Source organism: Ambystoma mexicanum, unplaced genomic scaffold, assembly GCF_040938575.1.
Source record: "Ambystoma mexicanum isolate Mex_15411 unplaced genomic scaffold, UKY_AmexF1_1 Mex_scaf1, whole genome shotgun sequence".
In the NCBI taxonomy this organism is placed as follows: domain Eukaryota; kingdom Metazoa; phylum Chordata; class Amphibia; order Caudata; family Ambystomatidae; genus Ambystoma; species Ambystoma mexicanum.
The window spans coordinates 289,817-313,079 of record NW_027182324.1 but is presented as its reverse complement, the minus strand read 5'-3'; the positions used below and the strand labels follow the sequence as shown (position 1 = coordinate 313,079).

At 40.7% G+C, this 23,263-nt stretch overlaps 7 non-coding genes across 7 annotated transcripts; all 7 read left to right on the top strand.

Moving 5' to 3' along the window:
* Nucleotides 1-4,847: 4,847 nt before the first annotated feature.
* Nucleotides 4,848-4,920, top strand: TRNAK-UUU (transfer RNA lysine (anticodon UUU)). The gene has a single exon. It is a non-coding gene; the product is annotated as a tRNA-Lys (tRNA).
* A 1,613-nt stretch (nt 4,921-6,533) lies between these two features.
* TRNAK-UUU (transfer RNA lysine (anticodon UUU)) lies at nt 6,534-6,606 on the top strand. Its single transcript has one exon. It is a non-coding gene; the product is annotated as a tRNA-Lys (tRNA).
* Nucleotides 6,607-11,588: 4,982 nt separating this feature from the next.
* Nucleotides 11,589-11,661, top strand: TRNAK-UUU (transfer RNA lysine (anticodon UUU)). The gene has a single exon. It is a non-coding gene; the product is annotated as a tRNA-Lys (tRNA).
* A 1,613-nt stretch (nt 11,662-13,274) lies between these two features.
* Nucleotides 13,275-13,347, top strand: TRNAK-UUU (transfer RNA lysine (anticodon UUU)). Its single transcript has one exon. It is a non-coding gene; the product is annotated as a tRNA-Lys (tRNA).
* Nucleotides 13,348-16,626: 3,279 nt separating this feature from the next.
* TRNAK-UUU (transfer RNA lysine (anticodon UUU)) lies at nt 16,627-16,699 on the top strand. Its single transcript has one exon. It is a non-coding gene; the product is annotated as a tRNA-Lys (tRNA).
* Nucleotides 16,700-20,843: 4,144 nt separating this feature from the next.
* Nucleotides 20,844-20,916, top strand: TRNAK-UUU (transfer RNA lysine (anticodon UUU)). Its single transcript has one exon. It is a non-coding gene; the product is annotated as a tRNA-Lys (tRNA).
* A 772-nt stretch (nt 20,917-21,688) lies between these two features.
* Nucleotides 21,689-21,761, top strand: TRNAK-UUU (transfer RNA lysine (anticodon UUU)). Its single transcript has one exon. It is a non-coding gene; the product is annotated as a tRNA-Lys (tRNA).
* The last annotated feature ends 1,502 nt before the right edge of the window (nt 21,762-23,263 follow it).

Sequence of the window (23,263 nt, the reverse complement as noted above, 5' to 3'; positions counted from 1 at the left end):
TTCAAGCCTGACTGTGCTTCTAAATAGCATTAAATAGCAATCTTTGTTCAAAGTTTTAATATTGGGGAGACAGATTGGTCGAAAAAAAAGCAGACAGGCGCTGCTGAGATTCGAACTCAGGATCTCCTGTTTACTAGACAGGCGCCTTAACCAACTAAGCCATAGCACCTTTTTTGCATCTGGTCTCCTTTCCTTCCTCATGTAATCATTTAGAAGTGAAATCCACTTTTTTAAGGCTGGGCTTCTGTTGCAATATAACTTTTCAAAATGTTTTCCAATTGACTGAAACTCCATTGCACAAAACGAGCATGTCATTAATCGTCGATTTAGAGTGGACTGCATTGCCCAGTGTGTGCATTGAGGAGCACATGTTCGTCTTTACTGGGGAGCAAGTTTGCACTCATGAATGTGGCAAAACATTCAAATCCGTAAGTGGGTGAACATTAAAGTCCTAGATGCTGCAAATCTCTATATCTGGATACGGAATGACTGAAAAAAGTTATGTCTCCAGTGTCAAAATGTGTGTAATGCACTAGTAATTCATTTCCTTTATTGACCAGTGAGGTAGCCATGTATGGAGGTGCTGTAGAGTGAAAATCAAGTTTCAAATGAGCAGTGATCCCTGTGCCTGGATAGCTCAGTCAGTAGAGCATCAGACTTTTAATCTGAGGGTCCAGGGTTCAAGTCCCTGTTCAGGCGTACCTTTGCTTCTTTTACAAAAAATTAAGCAGGAAATATGAATTGCTCATTCTAATATGTGCTATTTCTGATGGCATCGCAACCTTGGGCAATATGACTCTAAGGTAGTGGAGTCCAGAGTTCTTGGATGCTTTGCCAAAATTTCAAGCCTGACTGTGCTTCTAAATAGCATGAAATAGCAATCTTTGTACAAAGTTTTAATATTGGGGAGACAGATTGGTCGAAAAAAAAGCAGACAGGCGCTGCTGAGATTCGAACTCAGGATCTCCTGTTTACTAGACAGGCGCTTTAACCAACTAAGCCACAGCACCTTTTTTGCATCTGGTCTCCTTTCCCCTTTCCATTCTCAAATAATCATTTAGAAGTGAAATCCACTTTTTTAAGGCTGGGCTTCTGTTGCAATATAACTTTTCAAAATGTTTTCCAATTGACTGAAACTCCATTGCACAAAACGAGCATGTCATTAATCGTCGATTTAGAGTGGACTGCATTGCCCAGTGTGTGCATTGAGGAGCACATGTTCGTCTTTACTGGGGAGCAAGTTTGCACTCATGAATGTGGCAAAACATTCAAATCCGTAAGTGGGTGAACATTAAAGTCCTAGATGCTGCAAATCTCTATATCTGGATACGGAATGACTGAAAAAAGTTATGTCTCCAGTGTCAAAATGTGTGTAATGCACTAGTAATTCATTTCCTTTATTGACCAGTGAGGTAGCCATGTATGGAGGTGCTGTAGAGTGAAAATCAAGTTTCAAATGGGCAGTGATCCCTGTGCCTGGATAGCTCAGTCGGTAGAGCATCAGACTTTTAATCTGAGGTTCCAGGGTTCAAGTCACCGTTCAGGCGTACCTTTGCTTCTTTTACAAAAAATTAAGCAGGAAATATGAATTGCTCATTCTAATATGTGCTATTTCTGATGGCATCGCAACCTTGGGCAATATGACTCTAAGGTAGTGGAGTCCAGAGTTTTTGGATGCTTTGCCAACATTTCAAGCCTGACTGTGCTTCTAAATAGCATGAAATAGCAATCTTTGTACAAAGTTTTAATATTGGGGAGACAGATTGGTCGAAAAAAAAGCAGACAGGCGCTGCTGAGATTCGAACTCAGGATCTCCTGTTTACTAGACAGGCGCTTTAACCAACTAAGCCACAGCACCTTTTTTGCATCTGGTCTCCTTTCCTTCCTCATGTAATCATTTAGAAGTGAAATCCATTTTTTTTAAGGCTGGGCTTCTGTTGCAATATAACTTTTCAAAATGTTTTCCAATTGACTGAAACTCCATTGCACAAAACGAGCATGTCATTAATCGTCGATTTAGAGTGGACTGCATTGCCCAGTGTGTGCATTGAGGAGCACATGTTCGTCTTTACTGGGGAGCAAGTTTGCACTCATGAATGTGGCAAAACATTCAAATCCGTAAGTGGGTGAACATTAAAGTCCTAGATGCTGCAAATCTCTATATCTGGATACGGAATGACTGAAAAAAGTTATGTCTCCAGTGTCAAAATGTGTGTAATGCACTAGTAATTAATTTCCTTTATTGACCAGTGAGGTAGCCATGTATGGAGGTGCTGTAGAGTGAAAATCAAGTTTCAAATGGGCAGTGATCCCTGTGCCTGGATAGCTCAGTCGGTAGAGCATCAGACTTTTAATCTGAGGGTCCAGGGTTCAAGTCCCTGCTCAGGCGTACCTTTGCTTCTTTTACAAAAAATTAAGCAGGAAATATGAATTGCTCATTCTAATATGTGCTATTTCTGATGGCTTCGCAACCTTGGGCAATATGACTCTAAGGTAGTGGAGTCCAGAGTTTTTGGATGCTTTGCCAACATTTCAAGCCTGACTGTGCTTCTAAATAGCATGAAATAGCAATCTTTGTACAAAGTTTTAATATTGGGGAGACAGATTGGTCGAAAAAAAAGCAGACAGGCGCTGCTGAGATTCGAACTCAGGATCTCCTGTTTACTAGACAGGCACTTGCTTTAACCAACTAAGCCACAGCACCTTTTTTGCATCTGGTCTCCTTTCCATTCTCATGTAATCATTTAGAAGTGAAATCCACTTTTTTAAGGCTGGGCTTCTGTTGCAATATAACTTTTCAAAATGTTTTCCAATTGACTGAAACTCCATTGCACAAAACGAGCATGTCATTAATCGTCGATTTAGAGTGGACTGCATTGCCCAGTGTGTGCATTGAGGAGCACATGTTCGTCTTTACTGGGGAGCAAGTTTGCACTCATGAATGTGGCAAAACATTCAAATCCGTAAGTGGGTGAACATTAAAGTCCTAGATGCTGCAAATCTCTATATCTGGATACGGAATGACTGAAAAAAGTTATGTCTCCAGTGTCAAAATGTGTGTAATGCACTAGTAATTCATTTCCTTTATTGACCAGTGAGGTAGCCATGTATGGAGGTGCTGTAGAGTGAAAATCAAGTTTCAAATGGGCAGTGATCCCTGTGCCTGGATAGCTCAGTCGGTAGAGCATCAGACTTTTAATCTGAGGTTCCAGGGTTCAAGTCACCGTTCACGCGTACCATTGCTTCTTTTACAAAAAATTAAGCAGGAAATATGAATTGCTCATTCTAATATGTGCTATTTCTGATGGCATCGCAACCTTGGGCAATATGACTCTAAGGTAGTGGAGTCCAGAGTTTTTGGATGCTTTGCCAACATTTCAAGCCTGACTGTGCTTCTAAATAGCATGAAATAGCAATCTTTGTACAAAGTTTTAATATTGGGGAGACAGATTGGTCGAAAAAAAAGCAGACAGGCGCTGCTGAGATTCGAACTCAGGATCTCCTGTTTACTAGACAGGCGCTTTAACCAACTAAGCCACAGCACCTTTTTTGCATCTGGTCTCCTTTCCTTCCTCATGTAATCATTTAGAAGTGAAATCCATTTTTTTAAGGCTGGGCTTCTGTTGCAATATAACTTTTCAAAATGTTTTCCAATTGACTGAAACTCCATTGCACAAAACGAGCATGTCATTAATCGTCGATTTAGAGTGGACTGCATTGCCCAGTGTGTGCATTGAGGAGCACATGTTCGTCTTTACTGGGGAGCAAGTTTGCACTCATGAATGTGGCAAAACATTCAAATCCGTAAGTGGGTGAACATTAAAGTCCTAGATGCTGCAAATCTCTATATCTGGATACGGAATGACTGAAAAAAGTTATGTCTCCAGTGTCAAAATGTGTGTAATGCACTAGTAATTCATTTCCTTTATTGACCAGTGAGGTAGCCATGTATGGAGGTGCTGTAGAGTGAAAATCAAGTTTCAAATGGGCAGTGATCCCTGTGCCTGGATAGCTCAGTCGGTAGAGCATCAGACTTTTAATCTGAGGGTCCAGGGTTCAAGTCCCTGCTCAGGCGTACCTTTGCTTCTTTTACAAAAAATTAAGCAGGAAATATGAATTGCTCATTCTAATATGTGCTATTTCTGATGGCATCGCAACCTTGGGCAATATGACTCTAAGGTAGTGGAGTCCAGAGTTTTTGGATGCTTTGCCAACATTTCAAGCCTGACTGTGCTTCTAAATAGCATGAAATAGCAATCTTTGTACAAAGTTTTAATATTGGGGAGACAGATTGGTCGAAAAAAAAGCAGACAGGCGCTGCTGAGATTCGAACTCAGGATCTCCTGTTTACTAGACAGGCACTTGCTTTAACCAACTAAGCCACAGCACCTTTTTTGCATCTGGTCTCCTTTCCATTCTCATGTAATCATTTAGAAGTGAAATCCACTTTTTTAAGGCTGGGCTTCTGTTGCAATATAACTTTTCAAAATCTTTTCCAATTGACTGAAACTCCATTGCACAAAACGAGCATGTCATTAATCGTCGATTTAGAGTGGACTGCATTGCCCAGTGTGTGCATTGAGGAGCACATGTTCGTCTTTACTGGGGAGCAAGTTTGCACTCATGAATGTGGCAAAACATTCAAATCCGTAAGTGGGTGAACATTAAAGTCCTAGATGCTGCAAATCTCTATATCTGGATACGGAATGACTGAAAAAAGTTATGTCTCCAGTGTCAAAATGTGTGTAATGCACTAGTAATTCATTTCCTTTATTGACCAGTGAGGTAGCCATGTGTGGAGGTGCTGTAGAGTGAAAATCAAGTTTCAAATGAGCAGTGATCCCTGTGCCTGGATAGCTCAGTCGGTAGAGCATCAGACTTTTAATCTGAGGGTCCAGGGTTCAAGTCCCTGTTCAGGCGTACCTTTGCTTCTTTTACAAAAAATTAAGCAGGAAATATGAATTGCTCATTCTAATATGTGCTATTTCTGATGGCATCGCAACCTTGGGCAATATGACTCTAAGGTAGTGGAGTCCAGAGTTCTTGGATGCTTTGCCAACATTTCAAGCCTGACTGTGCTTCTAAATAGCATGAAATAGCAATCTTTGTACAAAGTTTTAATATTGGGGAGACAGATTGGTCGAAAAAAAATCAGACAGGCGCTGCTGAGATTCGAACTCAGGATCTCCTGTTTACTAGACAGGCGCTTTAACCAACTAAGCCACAGCACCTTTTTTGCATCTGGTCTCCTTTCCTTCCTCATGTAATCATTTAGAAGTGAAATCCACTTTTTTAAGGCTGGGCTTCTGTTGCAATATAACTTTTCAAAATGTTTTCCAATTGACTGAAACTCTATTGCACAAAACGAGCATGTCATTAATCGTTGATTTAGAGTGGACTGCATTGCCCAGTGTGTGTATTGAGGAGCACATGTTCGCCTTTACTGGGGAGCAATTTTGCACTCATGAATGTGGCAAAACATTCAAATCCGTAAGTGGGTGAACATTAAAGTCCTAGATGCTGCAAATCTCTATATCTGGATACGGAATGACTGAAAAAAGTTATGTCTCCAGTGTCAAAATGTGTGTAATGCACTAGTAATTCATTTCCTTTATTGACCAGTGAGGTAGCCATGTATGGAGGTGCTGTAGAGTGAAAATCAAGTTTCAAATGGGCAGTGATCCTTGTGCCTGGATAGCTCAGTAGGTAGAGCATCAGACTTTTAATCTGAGGGTCCAGGGTTCAAGTCCCTGTTCAGGCGTATCTTTGCTTCTTTTACAAAAAATTAAGCAGGAAATATGAATTGCTCATTCTAATATGTGCTATTTCTGATGGCATCGCAACCTTGGGCAATATGACTCTAAGGTAGTGGAGTCCAGAGTTTTTGGATGCTTTGCCAACATTTCAAGCCTGACTGTGCTTCTAAATAGCATGAAATAGCAATCTTTGTACAAAGTTTTAATATTGGGGAGACAGATTGGTCGAAAAAAAAGCAGACAGGCGCTGCTGAGATTCGAACTCAGGATCTCCTGTTTACTAGACAGGCACTTGCTTTAACCAACTAAGCCACAGCACCTTTTTTGCATCTGGTCTCCTTTCCATTCTCATGTAATCATTTAGAAGTGAAATCCACTTTTTTAAGGCTGGGCTTCTGTTGCAATATAACTTTTCAAAATGTTTTCCAATTGACTGAAACTCCATTGCACAAAACGAGCATGTCATTAATCGTTGATTTAGAGTGGACTGCATTGCCCAGTGTGTGCATTGAGGAGCACATGTTCGTCTTTACTGGGGAGCAAGTTTGCACTCATGAATGTGGCAAAACATTCAAATCCGTAAGTGGGTGAACATTAAAGTCCTAGATGCTGCAAATCTCTATATCTGGATACGGAATGTCTGAAAAAAGTTATGTCTCCAGTGTCAAAATGTGTGTAATGCACTAGTAATTCATTTCCTTTATTGACCAGTGAGGTAGCCATGTGTGGAGGTGCTGTAGAGTGAAAATCAAGTTTCAAATGAGCAGTGATCCCTGTGCCTGGATAGCTCAGTCGGTAGAGCATCAGACTTTTAATCTGAGGGTCCAGGGTTCAAGTCCCTGTTCAGGCGTACCTTTGCTTCTTTTACAAAAAATTAAGCAGGAAATATGAATTGCTCATTCTAATATGTGCTATTTCTGATGGCATCGCAACCTTGGGCAATATGACTCTAAGGTAGTGGAGTCCAGAGTTCTTGGATGCTTTGCCAACATTTCAAGCCTGACTGTGCTTCTAAATAGCATGAAATAGCAATCTTTGTACAAAGTTTTAATATTGGGGAGACAGATTGGTCGAAAAAAAATCAGACAGGCGCTGTTGAGATTCGAACTCAGGATCTCCTGTTTACTAGACAGGCGCTTTAACCAACTAAGCCACAGCACCTTTTTTGCATCTGGTCTCCTTTCCTTCCTCATGTAATCATTTAGAAGTGAAATCCACTTTTTTAAGGCTGGGCTTCTGTTGCAATATAACTTTTCAAAATGTTTTCCAATTGACTGAAACTCTATTGCACAAAACGAGCATGTCATTAATCGCTGATTTAGAGTGGACTGCATTGCCCAGTGTGTGTATTGAGGAGCACATGTTCGCCTTTACTGGGGAGCAATTTTGCACTCATGAATGTGGCAAAACATTCAAATCCGTAAGTGGGTGAACATTAAAGTCCTAGATGCTGCAAATCTCTATATCTGGATACGGAATGACTGAAAAAAGTTATGTCTCCAGTGTCAAAATGTGTGTAATGCACTAGTAATTCATTTCCTTTATTGACCAGTGAGGCAGCCATGTATGGAGGTGCTGTAGAGTGAAAATCAAGTTTCAAATGGGCAGTGATCCTTGTGCCTGGATAGCTCAGTGGGTAGAGCATCAGACTTTTAATCTGAGGGTCCAGGGTTCAAGTCCCTGTTCAGGCGTATCTTTGCTTCTTTTACAAAAAATTAAGCAGGAAATATGAATTGCTCATTCTAATATGTGCTATTTCTGATGGCATCGCAACCTTGGGCAATATGACTCTAAGGTAGTGGAGTCCAGAGTTCTTGGATGCTTTGCCAACATTTCAAGCCTGACTGTGCTTCTAAATAGCATGAAATAGCAATCTTTGTACAAAGTTTTAATATTGGGGAGACAGATTGGTCGAAAAAAAAGCAGACAGGCGCTGCTGAGATTCGAACTCAGGATCTCCTGTTTACTAGACAGGCGCTTTAACCAACTAAGCCACAGCACCTTTTTTGCATCTGGTCTCCTTTCCTTCCTCATGTAATTATTTAGAAGTGAAATCCACTTTTTTAAGGCTGGGCTTCTGTTGCAATATAACTTTTCAAAATGTTTTCCAATTGACTGAAACTCCATTGCACAAAACGAGCATGTCATTAATCGTCGATTTAGAGTGGACTGCATTGCCCAGTGTGTGCATTGAGGAGCACATGTTCGTCTTTACTGGGGAGCAAGTTTGCACTCATGAATGTGGCAAAACATTCAAATCCGTAAGTGGGTGAACATTAAAGTCCTAGATGCTGCAAATCTCTATATCTGGATACGGAATGACTGAAAAAAGTTATGTCTCCAGTGTCAAAATGTGTGTAATGCACTAGTAATTCATTTCCTTTATTGACCAGTGAGGTAGCCATGTATGGAGGTGCTGTAGAGTGAAAATCAAGTTTCAAATGGGCAGTGATCCCTGTGCCTGGATAGCTCAGTCGGTAGAGCATCAGACTTTTAATCTGAGGTTCCAGGGTTCAAGTCACCGTTCAGGCGTACCTTTGCTTCTTTTACAAAAAATTAAGCAGGAAATATGAATTGCTCATTCTAATATGTGCTATTTCTGATGGCATCGCAACCTTGGGCAATATGACTCTAAGGTAGTGGAGTCCAGAGTTTTTGGATGCTTTGCCAACATTTCAAGCCTGACTGTGCTTCTAAATAGCATGAAATAGCAATCTTTGTACAAAGTTTTAATATTGGGGAGACAGATTGGTCGAAAAAAAAGCAGACAGGCGCTGCTGAGATTCGAACTCAGGATCTCCTGTTTACTAGACAGGCGCTTTAACCAACTAAGCCACAGCACCTTTTTTGCATCTGGTCTCCTTTCCTTCCTCATGTAATCATTTAGAAGTGAAATCCATTTTTTTTAAGGCTGGGCTTCTGTTGCAATATAACTTTTCAAAATGTTTTCCAATTGACTGAAACTCCATTGCACAAAACGAGCATGTCATTAATCGTCGATTTAGAGTGGACTGCATTGCCCAGTGTGTGCATTGAGGAGCACATGTTCGTCTTTACTGGGGAGCAAGTTTGCACTCATGAATGTGGCAAAACATTCAAATCCGTAAGTGGGTGAACATTAAAGTCCTAGATGCTGCAAATCTCTATATCTGGATACGGAATGACTGAAAAAAGTTATGTCTCCAGTGTCAAAATGTGTGTAATGCACTAGTAATTCATTTCCTTTATTGACCAGTGAGGTAGCCATGTATGGAGGTGCTGTAGAGTGAAAATCAAGTTTCAAATGGGCAGTGATCCCTGTGCCTGGATAGCTCAGTCGGTAGAGCATCAGACTTTTAATCTGAGGGTCCAGGGTTCAAGTCCCTGCTCAGGCGTACCTTTGCTTCTTTTACAAAAAATTAAGCAGGAAATATGAATTGCTCATTCTAATATGTGCTATTTCTGATGGCTTCGCAACCTTGGGCAATATGACTCTAAGGTAGTGGAGTCCAGAGTTTTTGGATGCTTTGCCAACATTTCAAGCCTGACTGTGCTTCTAAATAGCATGAAATAGCAATCTTTGTACAAAGTTTTAATATTGGGGAGACAGATTGGTCGAAAAAAAAGCAGACAGGCGCTGCTGAGATTCGAACTCAGGATCTCCTGTTTACTAGACAGGCACTTGCTTTAACCAACTAAGCCACAGCACCTTTTTTGCATCTGGTCTCCTTTCCATTCTCATGTAATCATTTAGAAGTGAAATCCACTTTTTTAAGGCTGGGCTTCTGTTGCAATATAACTTTTCAAAATGTTTTCCAATTGACTGAAACTCCATTGCACAAAACGAGCATGTCATTAATCGTCGATTTAGAGTGGACTGCATTGCCCAGTGTGTGCATTGAGGAGCACATGTTCGTCTTTACTGGGGAGCAAGTTTGCACTCATGAATGTGGCAAAACATTCAAATCCGTAAGTGGGTGAACATTAAAGTCCTAGATGCTGCAAATCTCTATATCTGGATACGGAATGACTGAAAAAAGTTATGTCTCCAGTGTCAAAATGTGTGTAATGCACTAGTAATTCATTTCCTTTATTGACCAGTGAGGTAGCCATGTATGGAGGTGCTGTAGAGTGAAAATCAAGTTTCAAATGGGCAGTGATCCCTGTGCCTGGATAGCTCAGTTGGTAGAGCATCAGACTTTTAATCTGAGGTTCCAGGGTTCAAGTCACCGTTCACGCGTACCATTGCTTCTTTTACAAAAAATTAAGCAGGAAATATGAATTGCTCATTCTAATATGTGCTATTTCTGATGGCATCGCAACCTTGGGCAATATGACTCTAAGGTAGTGGAGTCCAGAGTTTTTGGATGCTTTGCCAACATTTCAAGCCTGACTGTGCTTCTAAATAGCATGAAATAGCAATCTTTGTACAAAGTTTTAATATTGGGGAGACAGATTGGTCGAAAAAAAAGCAGACAGGCGCTGCTGAGATTCGAACTCAGGATCTCCTGTTTACTAGACAGGCGCTTTAACCAACTAAGCCACAGCACCTTTTTTGCATCTGGTCTCCTTTCCTTCCTCATGTAATCATTTAGAAGTGAAATCCATTTTTTTAAGGCTGGGCTTCTGTTGCAATATAACTTTTCAAAATGTTTTCCAATTGACTGAAACTCCATTGCACAAAACGAGCATGTCATTAATCGTCGATTTAGAGTGGACTGCATTGCCCAGTGTGTGCATTGAGGAGCACATGTTCGTCTTTACTGGGGAGCAAGTTTGCACTCATGAATGTGGCAAAACATTCAAATCCGTAAGTGGGTGAACATTAAAGTCCTAGATGCTGCAAATCTCTATATCTGGATACGGAATGACTGAAAAAAGTTATGTCTCCAGTGTCAAAATGTGTGTAATGCACTAGTAATTCATTTCCTTTATTGACCAGTGAGGTAGCCATGTATGGAGGTGCTGTAGAGTGAAAATCAAGTTTCAAATGGGCAGTGATCCCTGTGCCTGGATAGCTCAGTCGGTAGAGCATCAGACTTTTAATCTGAGGGTCCAGGGTTCAAGTCCCTGCTCAGGCGTACCTTTGCTTCTTTTACAAAAAATTAAGCAGGAAATATGAATTGCTCATTCTAATATGTGCTATTTCTGATGGCATCGCAACCTTGGGCAATATGACTCTAAGGTAGTGGAGTCCAGAGTTTTTGGATGCTTTGCCAACATTTCAAGCCTGACTGTGCTTCTAAATAGCATGAAATAGCAATCTTTGTACAAAGTTTTAATATTGGGGAGACAGATTGGTCGAAAAAAAAGCAGACAGGCGCTGCTGAGATTCGAACTCAGGATCTCCTGTTTACTAGACAGGCACTTGCTTTAACCAACTAAGCCACAGCACCTTTTTTGCATCTGGTCTCCTTTCCATTCTCATGTAATCATTTAGAAGTGAAATCCACTTTTTTAAGGCTGGGCTTCTGTTGCAATATAACTTTTCAAAATCTTTTCCAATTGACTGAAACTCCATTGCACAAAACGAGCATGTCATTAATCGTCGATTTAGAGTGGACTGCATTGCCCAGTGTGTGCATTGAGGAGCACATGTTCGTCTTTACTGGGGAGCAAGTTTGCACTCATGAATGTGGCAAAACATTCAAATCCGTAAGTGGGTGAACATTAAAGTCCTAGATGCTGCAAATCTCTATATCTGGATACGGAATGACTGAAAAAAGTTATGTCTCCAGTGTCAAAATGTGTGTAATGCACTAGTAATTCATTTCCTTTATTGACCAGTGAGGTAGCCATGTGTGGAGGTGCTGTAGAGTGAAAATCAAGTTTCAAATGAGCAGTGATCCCTGTGCCTGGATAGCTCAGTCGGTAGAGCATCAGACTTTTAATCTGAGGGTCCAGGGTTCAAGTCCCTGTTCAGGCGTACCTTTGCTTCTTTTACAAAAAATTAAGCAGGAAATATGAATTGCTCATTCTAATATGTGCTATTTCTGATGGCATCGCAACCTTGGGCAATATGACTCTAAGGTAGTGGAGTCCAGAGTTCTTGGATGCTTTGCCAACATTTCAAGCCTGACTGTGCTTCTAAATAGCATGAAATAGCAATCTTTGTACAAAGTTTTAATATTGGGGAGACAGATTGGTCGAAAAAAAATCAGACAGGCGCTGCTGAGATTCGAACTCAGGATCTCCTGTTTACTAGACAGGCGCTTTAACCAACTAAGCCACAGCACCTTTTTTGCATCTGGTCTCCTTTCCTTCCTCATGTAATCATTTAGAAGTGAAATCCACTTTTTTAAGGCTGGGCTTCTGTTGCAATATAACTTTTCAAAATGTTTTCCAATTGACTGAAACTCTATTGCACAAAACGAGCATGTCATTAATCGTTGATTTAGAGTGGACTGCATTGCCCAGTGTGTGTATTGAGGAGCACATGTTCGCCTTTACTGGGGAGCAATTTTGCACTCATGAATGTGGCAAAACATTCAAATCCGTAAGTGGGTGAACATTAAAGTCCTAGATGCTGCAAATCTCTATATCTGGATACGGAATGACTGAAAAAAGTTATGTCTCCAGTGTCAAAATGTGTGTAATGCACTAGTAATTCATTTCCTTTATTGACCAGTGAGGTAGCCATGTATGGAGGTGCTGTAGAGTGAAAATCAAGTTTCAAATGGGCAGTGATCCTTGTGCCTGGATAGCTCAGTAGGTAGAGCATCAGACTTTTAATCTGAGGGTCCAGGGTTCAAGTCCCTGTTCAGGCGTATCTTTGCTTCTTTTACAAAAAATTAAGCAGGAAATATGAATTGCTCATTCTAATATGTGCTATTTCTGATGGCATCGCAACCTTGGGCAATATGACTCTAAGGTAGTGGAGTCCAGAGTTTTTGGATGCTTTGCCAACATTTCAAGCCTGACTGTGCTTCTAAATAGCATGAAATAGCAATCTTTGTACAAAGTTTTAATATTGGGGAGACAGATTGGTCGAAAAAAAAGCAGACAGGCGCTGCTGAGATTCGAACTCAGGATCTCCTGTTTACTAGACAGGCACTTGCTTTAACCAACTAAGCCACAGCACCTTTTTTGCATCTGGTCTCCTTTCCATTCTCATGTAATCATTTAGAAGTGAAATCCACTTTTTTAAGGCTGGGCTTCTGTTGCAATATAACTTTTCAAAATGTTTTCCAATTGACTGAAACTCCATTGCACAAAACGAGCATGTCATTAATCGTTGATTTAGAGTGGACTGCATTGCCCAGTGTGTGCATTGAGGAGCACATGTTCGTCTTTACTGGGGAGCAAGTTTGCACTCATGAATGTGGCAAAACATTCAAATCCGTAAGTGGGTGAACATTAAAGTCCTAGATGCTGCAAATCTCTATATCTGGATACGGAATGTCTGAAAAAAGTTATGTCTCCAGTGTCAAAATGTGTGTAATGCACTAGTAATTCATTTCCTTTATTGACCAGTGAGGTAGCCATGTGTGGAGGTGCTGTAGAGTGAAAATCAAGTTTCAAATGAGCAGTGATCCCTGTGCCTGGATAGCTCAGTCGGTAGAGCATCAGACTTTTAATCTGAGGGTCCAGGGTTCAAGTCCCTGTTCAGGCGTACCTTTGCTTCTTTTACAAAAAATTAAGCAGGAAATATGAATTGCTCATTCTAATATGTGCTATTTCTGATGGCATCGCAACCTTGGGCAATATGACTCTAAGGTAGTGGAGTCCAGAGTTCTTGGATGCTTTGCCAACATTTCAAGCCTGACTGTGCTTCTAAATAGCATGAAATAGCAATCTTTGTACAAAGTTTTAATATTGGGGAGACAGATTGGTCGAAAAAAAATCAGACAGGCGCTGTTGAGATTCGAACTCAGGATCTCCTGTTTACTAGACAGGCGCTTTAACCAACTAAGCCACAGCACCTTTTTTGCATCTGGTCTCCTTTCCTTCCTCATGTAATCATTTAGAAGCGAAATCCACTTTTTTAAGGCTGGGCTTCTGTTGCAATATAACTTTTCAAAATGTTTTCCAATTGACTGAAACTCTATTGCACAAAACGAGCATGTCATTAATCGCTGATTTAGAGTGGACTGCATTGCCCAGTGTGTGTATTGAGGAGCACATGTTCGCCTTTACTGGGGAGCAATTTTGCACTCATGAATGTGGCAAAACATTCAAATCCGTAAGTGGGTGAACATTAAAGTCCTAGATGCTGCAAATCTCTATATCTGGATACGGAATGACTGAAAAAAGTTATGTCTCCAGTGTCAAAATGTGTGTAATGCACTAGTAATTCATTTCCTTTATTGACCAGTGAGGCAGCCATGTATGGAGGTGCTGTAGAGTGAAAATCAAGTTTCAAATGGGCAGTGATCCTTGTGCCTGGATAGCTCAGTGGGTAGAGCATCAGACTTTTAATCTGAGGGTCCAGGGTTCAAGTCCCTGTTCAGGCGTATCTTTGCTTCTTTTACAAAAAATTAAGCAGGAAATATGAATTGCTCATTCTAATATGTGCTATTTCTGATGGCATCGCAACCTTGGGCAATATGACTCTAAGGTAGTGGAGTCCAGAGTTCTTGGATGCTTTGCCAACATTTCAAGCCTGACTGTGCTTCTAAATAGCATGAAATAGCAATCTTTGTACAAAGTTTTAATATTGGGGAGACAGATTGGTCGAAAAAAAAGCAGACAGGCGCTGCTGAGATTCGAACTCAGGATCTCCTGTTTACTAGACAGGCGCTTTAACCAACTAAGCCACAGCACCTTTTTTGCATCTGGTCTCCTTTCCTTCCTCATGTAATTATTTAGAAGTGAAATCCACTTTTTTAAGGCTGGGCTTCTGTTGCAATATAACTTTTCAAAATGTTTTCCAATTGACTAAACTCCATTGCACAAAACGAGCATGTCAGTAATCGACGATTTAGAGTGGACTGCATTGTCCAGTGTGTGCATTGAGGAGCACATGTACGTCTTTACTGGTGAGCAAGTTTGCACTCATGAATGTGGCAAAACATTCAAATGCGTGGGGTGGATGACCATTAAAGTCCTACATGCTGCAAATCTCTATATCTGGATACGGAATGACTGAAAAAAGTTATGTCTCCAGTGTCAAAATGTGTGTAATGCACTAGTAATTCATTTCCTTTATTGACCAGTGAGGTAGCCATGTATGGAGGTGCTGTAGAGTGAAAATCAAGTTTCAAATGGGCAGTGATCCCTGTGCCTGGATAGCTCAGTCGGTAGAGCATCAGACTTTTAATCTGAGGGTCCCTGTTCAGGCGTACCTTTGCTTCTTTTACAATAAATTAAGCAGGAAATATGAATTGCTCATTCTAATATTTGCTATTTCTGATGGCATGGCAACCTTGGGCAATATGACTCGAAGGTAGTGGAGTCCAGAGTTCTTGGATGCTTTGCCAACATTTTAAGCCTGACTGTGCTTCTAAATAGCATGCAATAGCAATCTTTGTACAAAGTTTTAATATTGGGGAGACAGATTGGTCGAAAAAAAAGCAGAGAGGCACTGCTGAGATTCAAACTCAGGATCTCCTGTTTACTTGACAGGCGCTTTAACCAACTAAGCCACAGCACCTTTTTTGCATCTAGTCTCCTTTCCTTCCTCATGTAATCATTTAGAAGTGAAATCCACTTTTTTTAAGGCTGGGCTTCTGTTGCAATATAACTTTTCAAAATGTTTTCCAATTGACTGAAACTCCATTGCACAAAACGAGCATGTCATTAATCGTCGATTTAGAGTGGACTGCATTGCCCAGTGTGTGCATTGAGGAGCACATGTTCGTCTTTACTGGGGAGCAAGTTTGCACTCATGAATGTGGCAAAACATTCAAATCCGTAAGTGGGTGAACATTAAAGTCCTAGATGCTGCAAATCTCTATATCTGGATACGGAATGACTGAAAAATGTTATGTCTCCAGTGTCAAAATGTGTGTAATGCACTAGTAATTCATTTCCTTTATTGACCAGTGAGGTAGCCATGTATGGAGGTGCTGTAGAGTGAAAATCAAGTTTCAAATGGGCAGTGATCCCTGTGCCTGGATAGCTCAGTCTGTAGAGCATCAGACTTTTAATCTGAGGGTCCAGGGTTCAAGTCACTGTTCAGGCGTACCTATGCTTCTTTTACAAAAAATTAAGCAGGAAATATGAATTGCTCATTCTAATATGTGCTATTTCTGATGGCATCGCAACCTTGGGCAATATGACTCTAAGGTAGTGGAGTCCAGAGTTTTTGGATGCTTTGCCAACATTTCAACCCTGACTGTGCTTCTAAATAGCATGAAATAGCAATCTTTGTACAAAGTTTTAATATTGGGGAGACAGATTGGTCGAAAAAAAAGCAGACAGGCGCTGCTGAGATTCGAACTCAGGATCTCCTGTTTACTAGACAGGCGCTTTAACCAACTAAGCCACAGCACCTTTTTTGCATCTGGTCTCCTTTCCTTCCTCATGTAATCATTTAGAAGTGAAATCCATTTTTTTTAAGGCTGGGCTTCTGTTGCAATATAACTTTTCAAAATGTTTTCCAATTGACTGAAACTCCATTGCACAAAACGAGCATGTCATTAATCGTCGATTTAGAGTGGACTGCATTGCCCAGTGTGTGCATTGAGGAGCACATGTTCGTCTTTACTGGGGAGCAAGTTTGCACTCATGAATGTGGCAAAACATTCAAATCCGTAAGTGGGTGAACATTAAAGTCCTAGATGCTGCAAATCTCTATATCTGGATACGGAATGACTGAAAAAAGTTATGTCTCCAGTGTCAAAATGTGTGTAATGCACTAGTAATTCATTTCCTTTATTGACCAGTGAGGTAGCCATGTATGGAGGTGCTGTAGAGTGAAAATCAAGTTTCAAATGGCAGTGATCCCTGTGCCTGGATAGCTCAGTCGGTAGAGCATCAGACTTTTAATCTGAGGGTCCAGGGTTCAAGTCCCTGTTCAGGCGTACCTTTGCTTCTTTTACAATAAATTAAGCAGGAAATATGAATTGCTCATTCTAATATTTGCTATTTCTGATGGCATGGCAACCTTGGGCAATATGACTCGAAGGTAGTGGAGTCCAGAGTTCTTGGATGCTTTGCCAACATTTTAAGCCTGACTGTGCTTCTAAATAGCATGCAATAGCAATCTTTGTACAAAGTTTTAATATTGGGGAGACAGATTGGTCGAAAAAAAGCAGACAGGCGCTGCTGAGATTCGAACTCAAGATCTCCTGTTTACTAGACAGGCGCTTGCTTTAACCAACTAAGCCACAGCACCTTTTTTGCATCTGGTCTCCTTTCCTTCCTCATGTAATCATTTAGAAGTGAAATCCACTTTTTTAAGGCTGGGCTTCTGTTGCAATATAACTTTTCAAAATGTTTTCCAATTGACTGAAACTCTATTGCACAAAACGAGCATGTCATTAATCGTCGATTTAGAGTGGACTGCATTGCCCAGTGTGTGCATTGAGGAGCACATGTTCGTCTTTACTGGGGAGCAAGTTTGCACTCATGAATGTGGCAAAACATTCAAATCCGTAAGTGGGTGAACATTAAAGTCCTAGATGCTGCAAATCTCTATATCTGGATACGGAATGACTGAAAAAAGTTATGTCTCCAGTGTCAAAATGTGTGTAATGCACTAGTAATTCATTTCCTTTATTGACCAGTGAGGTAGCCATGTATGGAGGTGCTGTAGAGTGAAAATCAAGTTTCAAATGGGCAGTGATCCCTGTGCCTGGATAGCTCAGTCGGTAGAGCATCAGACTTTTAATCTGAGGGTCCAGGGTTCAAGTCCCTGCTCAGGCGTACCTTCGCATCTTTTACAAAAAATTAAGCAGGAAATATGAATTGCTCATTCTAATATGTGCTATTTCTGATGGCATCGCAACCTTGGGCAATATGACTCTAAGGTAGTGGAGTCCAGAGTTTTTGGATGCTTTGCCAACATTTCAAGCCTGACTGTGCTTCTAAATAGCATGAAATAGCAATCTTTGTACAAAGTTTTAATATTGGGGAGACAGATTGGTCGAAAAAAAAGCAGACAGGCGCTGCTGAGATTCGAACTCAGGATCTCCTGTTTACTAGACAGGCGCTTTAACCAACTAAGCCACAGCACCTTTTTTGCATCTGGTCTCCTTTCCTTCCTCATGTAATCATTTAGAAGTGAAATCCATTTTTTTTAAGGCTGGGCTTCTGTTGCAATATAACTTTTCAAAATGTTTTCCAATTGACTGAAACTCCATTGCACAAAACGAGCATGTCATTAATCGTCGATTTAGAGTGGACTGCATTGCCCAGTGTGTGCATTGAGGAGCACATGTTCGTCTTTACTGGGGAGCAAGTTTGCACTCATGAATGTGGCAAAACATTCAAATCCGTAAGTGGGTGAACATTAAAGTCCTAGATGCTGCAAATCTCTATATCTGGATACGGAATGACTGAAAAAAGTTATGTCTCCAGTGTCAAAATGTGTGTAATGCACTAGTAATTCATTTCCTTTATTGACCAGTGAGGTAGCCATGTATGGAGGTGCTGTAGAGTGAAAATCAAGTTTCAAATGGGCAGTGATCCCTGTGCCTGGATAGCTCAGTCGGTAGAGCATCAGACTTTTAATCTGAGGGTCCAGGGTTCAAGTCCCTGCTCAGGCGTACCTTTGCTTCTTTTACAAAAAATTAAGCAGGAAATATGAATTGCTCATTCTAATATGTGCTATTTCTGATGGCTTCGCAACCTTGGGCAATATGACTCTAAGGTAGTGGAGTCCAGAGTTTTTGGATGCTTTGCCAACATTTCAAGCCTGACTGTGCTTCTAAATAGCATGAAATAGCAATCTTTGTACAAAGTTTTAATATTGGGGAGACAGATTGGTCGAAAAAAAAGCAGACAGGCGCTGCTGAGATTCGAACTCAGGATCTCCTGTTTACTAGACAGGCACTTGCTTTAACCAACTAAGCCACAGCACCTTTTTTGCATCTGGTCTCCTTTCCATTCTCATGTAATCATTTAGAAGTGAAATCCACTTTTTTAAGGCTGGGCTTCTGTTGCAATATAACTTTTCAAAATGTTTTCCAATTGACTGAAACTCCATTGCACAAAACGAGCATGTCATTAATCGTCGATTTAGAGTGGACTGCATTGCCCAGTGTGTGCATTGAGGAGCACATGTTCGTCTTTACTGGGGAGCAAGTTTGCACTCATGAATGTGGCAAAACATTCAAATCCGTAAGTGGGTGAACATTAAAGTCCTAGATGCTGCAAATCTCTATATCTGGATACGGAATGACTGAAAAAAGTTATGTCTCCAGTGTCAAAATGTGTGTAATGCACTAGTAATTCATTTCCTTTATTGACCAGTGAGGTAGCCATGTATGGAGGTGCTGTAGAGTGAAAATCAAGTTTCAAATGGGCAGTGATCCCTGTGCCTGGATAGCTCAGTCGGTAGAGCATCAGACTTTTAATCTGAGGTTCCAGGGTTCAAGTCACCGTTCAGGCGTACCTTTGCTTCTTTTACAAAAAATTAAGCAGGAAATATGAATTGCTCATTCTAATATGTGCTATTTCTGATGGCATCGCAACCTTGGGCAATATGACTCTAAGGTAGTGGAGTCCAGAGTTTTTGGATGCTTTGCCAACATTTCAAGCCTGACTGTGCTTCTAAATAGCATGAAATAGCAATCTTTGTACAAAGTTTTAATATTGGGGAGACAGATTGGTCGAAAAAAAAGCAGACAGGCGCTGCTGAGATTCGAACTCAGGATCTCCTGTTTACTAGACAGGCGCTTTAACCAACTAAGCCACAGCACCTTTTTTGCATCTGGTCTCCTTTCCTTCCTCATGTAATCATTTAGAAGTGAAATCCATTTTTTTAAGGCTGGGCTTCTGTTGCAATATAACTTTTCAAAATGTTTTCCAATTGACTGAAACTCCATTGCACAAAACGAGCATGTCATTAATCGTCGATTTAGAGTGGACTGCATTGCCCAGTGTGTGCATTGAGGAGCACATGTTCGTCTTTACTGGGGAGCAAGTTTGCACTCATGAATGTGGCAAAACATTCAAATCCGTAAGTGGGTGAACATTAAAGTCCTAGATGCTGCAAATCTCTATATCTGGATATGGAATGACTGAAAAAAGTTATGTCTCCAGTGTCAAAATGTGTGTAATGCACTAGTAATTCATTTCCTTTATTGACCAGTGAGGTAGCCATGTATGGAGGTGCTGTAGAGTGAAAATCAAGTTTCAAATGGGCAGTGATCCCTGTGCCTGGATAGCTCAGTCGGTAGAGCATCAGACTTTTAATCTGAGGGTCCAGGGTTCAAGTCCCTGCTCAGGCGTACCTTTGCTTCTTTTACAAAAAATTAAGCAGGAAATATGAATTGCTCATTCTAATATGTGCTATTTCTGATGGCATCGCAACCTTGGGCAATATGACTCTAAGGTAGTGGAGTCCAGAGTTTTTGGATGCTTTGCCAACATTTCAAGCCTGACTGTGCTTCTAAATAGCATGAAATAGCAATCTTTGTACAAAGTTTTAATATTGGGGAGACAGATTGGTCGAAAAAAAAGCAGACAGGCGCTGCTGAGATTCGAACTCAGGATCTCCTGTTTACTAGACAGGCACTTGCTTTAACCAACTAAGCCACAGCACCTTTTTTGCATCTGGTCTCCTTTCCTTCCTCATGTAATCATTTAGAAGTGAAATCCACTTTTTTAAGGCTGGGCTTCTGTTGCAATATAACTTTTCAAAATGTTTTCCAATTGACTGAAACTCTATTGCACAAAACGAGCATGTCATTAATCGTTGATTTAGAGTGGACTGCATTGCCCAGTGTGTGTATTGAGGAGCACATGTTCGCCTTTACTGGGGAGCAATTTTGCACTCATGAATGTGGCAAAACATTCAAATCCGTAAGTGGGTGAACATTAAAGTCCTAGATGCTGCAAATCTCTATATCTGGATACGGAATGACTGAAAAAAGTTATGTCTCCAGTGTCAAAATGTGTGTAATGCACTAGTAATTCATTTCCTTTATTGACCAGTGAGGTAGCCATGTATGGAGGTGCTGTAGAGTGAAAATCAAGTTTCAAATGGGCAGTGATCCTTGTGCCTGGATAGCTCAGTCGGTAGAGCATCAGACTTTTAATCTGAGGGTCCAGGGTTCAAGTCCCTGTTCAGGCGTATCTTTGCTTCTTTTACAAAAAATTAAGCAGGAAATATGAATTGCTCATTCTAATATGTGCTATTTCTGATGGCATCGCAACCTTGGGCAATATGACTCTAAGGTAGTGGAGTCCAGAGTTTTTGGATGCTTTGCCAACATTTCAAGCCTGACTGTGCTTCTAAATAGCATGAAATAGCAATCTTTGTACAAAGTTTTAATATTGGGGAGACAGATTGGTCGAAAAAAAAGCAGACAGGCGCTGCTGAGATTCGAACTCAGGATCTCCTGTTTACTAGACAGGCACTTGCTTTAACCAACTAAGCCACAGCACCTTTTTTGCATCTGGTCTCCTTTCCATTCTCATGTAATCATTTAGAAGTGAAATCCACTTTTTTAAGGCTGGGCTTCTGTTGCAATATAACTTTTCAAAATGTTTTCCAATTGACTGAAACTCCATTGCACAAAACGAGCATGTCATTAATCGTTGATTTAGAGTGGACTGCATTGCCCAGTGTGTGCATTGAGGAGCACATGTTCGTCTTTACTGGGGAGCAAGTTTGCACTCATGAATGTGGCAAAACATTCAAATCCGTAAGTGGGTGAACATTAAAGTCCTAGATGCTGCAAATCTCTATATCTGGATACGGAATGACTGAAAAACGTTATGTCTCCAGTGTCAAAATGTGTGTAATGCACTAGTAATTCATTTCCTTTATTGACCAGTGAGGTAGCCATGTATGGAGGTGCTGTAGAGTGAAAATCAAGTTTCAAATGGGCATTGATCCTTGTGCCTGGATAGCTCAGTCGGTAGAGCATCAGACTTTTAATCTGAGGGTCCAGGGTTCAAGTCCCTGTTCAGGCGTACCTTTGCTTCTTTTACAAAAAATTAAGCAGGAAATATGAATTGCTCATTCTAATATGTGCTATTTCTGATGGCATCGCAACCTTGGGCAATATGACTCTAAGGTAGTGGAGTCCAGAGTTCTTGGATGCTTTGCCAACATTTCAAGCCTGACTGTGCTTCTAAATAGCATGAAATAGCAATCTTTGTACAAAGTTTTAATATTGGGGAGACAGATTGGTCGAAAAAAAGCAGACAGGCGCTGCTGAGATTCGAACTCAGGATCTCCTGTTTACTAGACAGGCGCTTTAACCAACTAAGCCACAGCACCTTTTTTGCATCTGGTCTCCTTTCCTTCCTCATGTAATCATTTAGAAGTGAAATCCACTTTTTTAAGGGTGGGCTTCTGTTGCAATATAACTTTTCAAAATGTTTTCCAATTGACTGAAACTCCATTGCACAAAACGAGCATGTCATTAATCATCGATTTAGAGTGGACTGCATTGCCCAGTGTGTGCATTGAGGAGCACATGTTCGTCTTTACTGGGGAGCAAGTTTGCACTCATGAATGTGGCAAAACATTCAAATCCGTAAGTGGGTGAACATTAAAGTCCTAGATGCTGCAAATCTCTATATCTGGATACGGAATGACTGAAAAAAGTTATGTCTCCAGTGTCAAAATGTGTGTAATGCACTAGTAATTCATTTCCTTTATTGACCAGTGAGGTAGCCATGTATGAAGGTGCTGTAGAGTGAAAATCAAGTTTCAAATGGGCAGTGATCCCTGTGCCTGGATAGCTCAGTCGGTAGAGTATCAGACTTTTAATCTGAGGGTCTAGGGTTCAAGTCCCTGCTCAGGCGTACCTTCGCTTCTTTTACAAAAAATTAAGCAGGAAATATGAATTGCTCATTCTAATATGTGCTATTTCTGATGGCATCGCAACCTTGGGCAATATGACTCTAAGGTAGTGGAGTCCAGAGTTCTTGGATGCTTTGCCAACATTTCAAGCCTGACTGTGCTTCTAAATAGCATGAAATAGCAATCTTTGTTCAAAGTTTTAATATTGGGGAGACAGATTGGTCGAAAAAAAAGCAGACAGGCGCTGCTGAGATTCGAACTCAGGATCTCCTGTTTACTAGACAGGCGCTTTAACCAACTAAGCCATAGCACCTTTTTTGCATCTGGTCTCCTTTCCTTCCTCATGTAATCATTTAGAAGTGAAATCCACTTTTTTAAGGCTGGGCTTCTGTTGCAATATAACTTTTCAAAATGTTTTCCAATTGACTGAAACTCCATTGCACAAAACGAGCATGTCATTAATCGTCGATTTAGAGTGGACTGCATTGCCCAGTGTGTGCATTGAGGAGCACATGTTCGTCTTTACTGGGGAGCAAGTTTGCACTCATGAATGTGGCAAAACATTCAAATCCGTAAGTGGGTGAACATTAAAGTCCTAGATGCTGCAAATCTCTATATCTGGATACGGAATGACTGAAAAAAGTTATGTCTCCAGTGTCAAAAT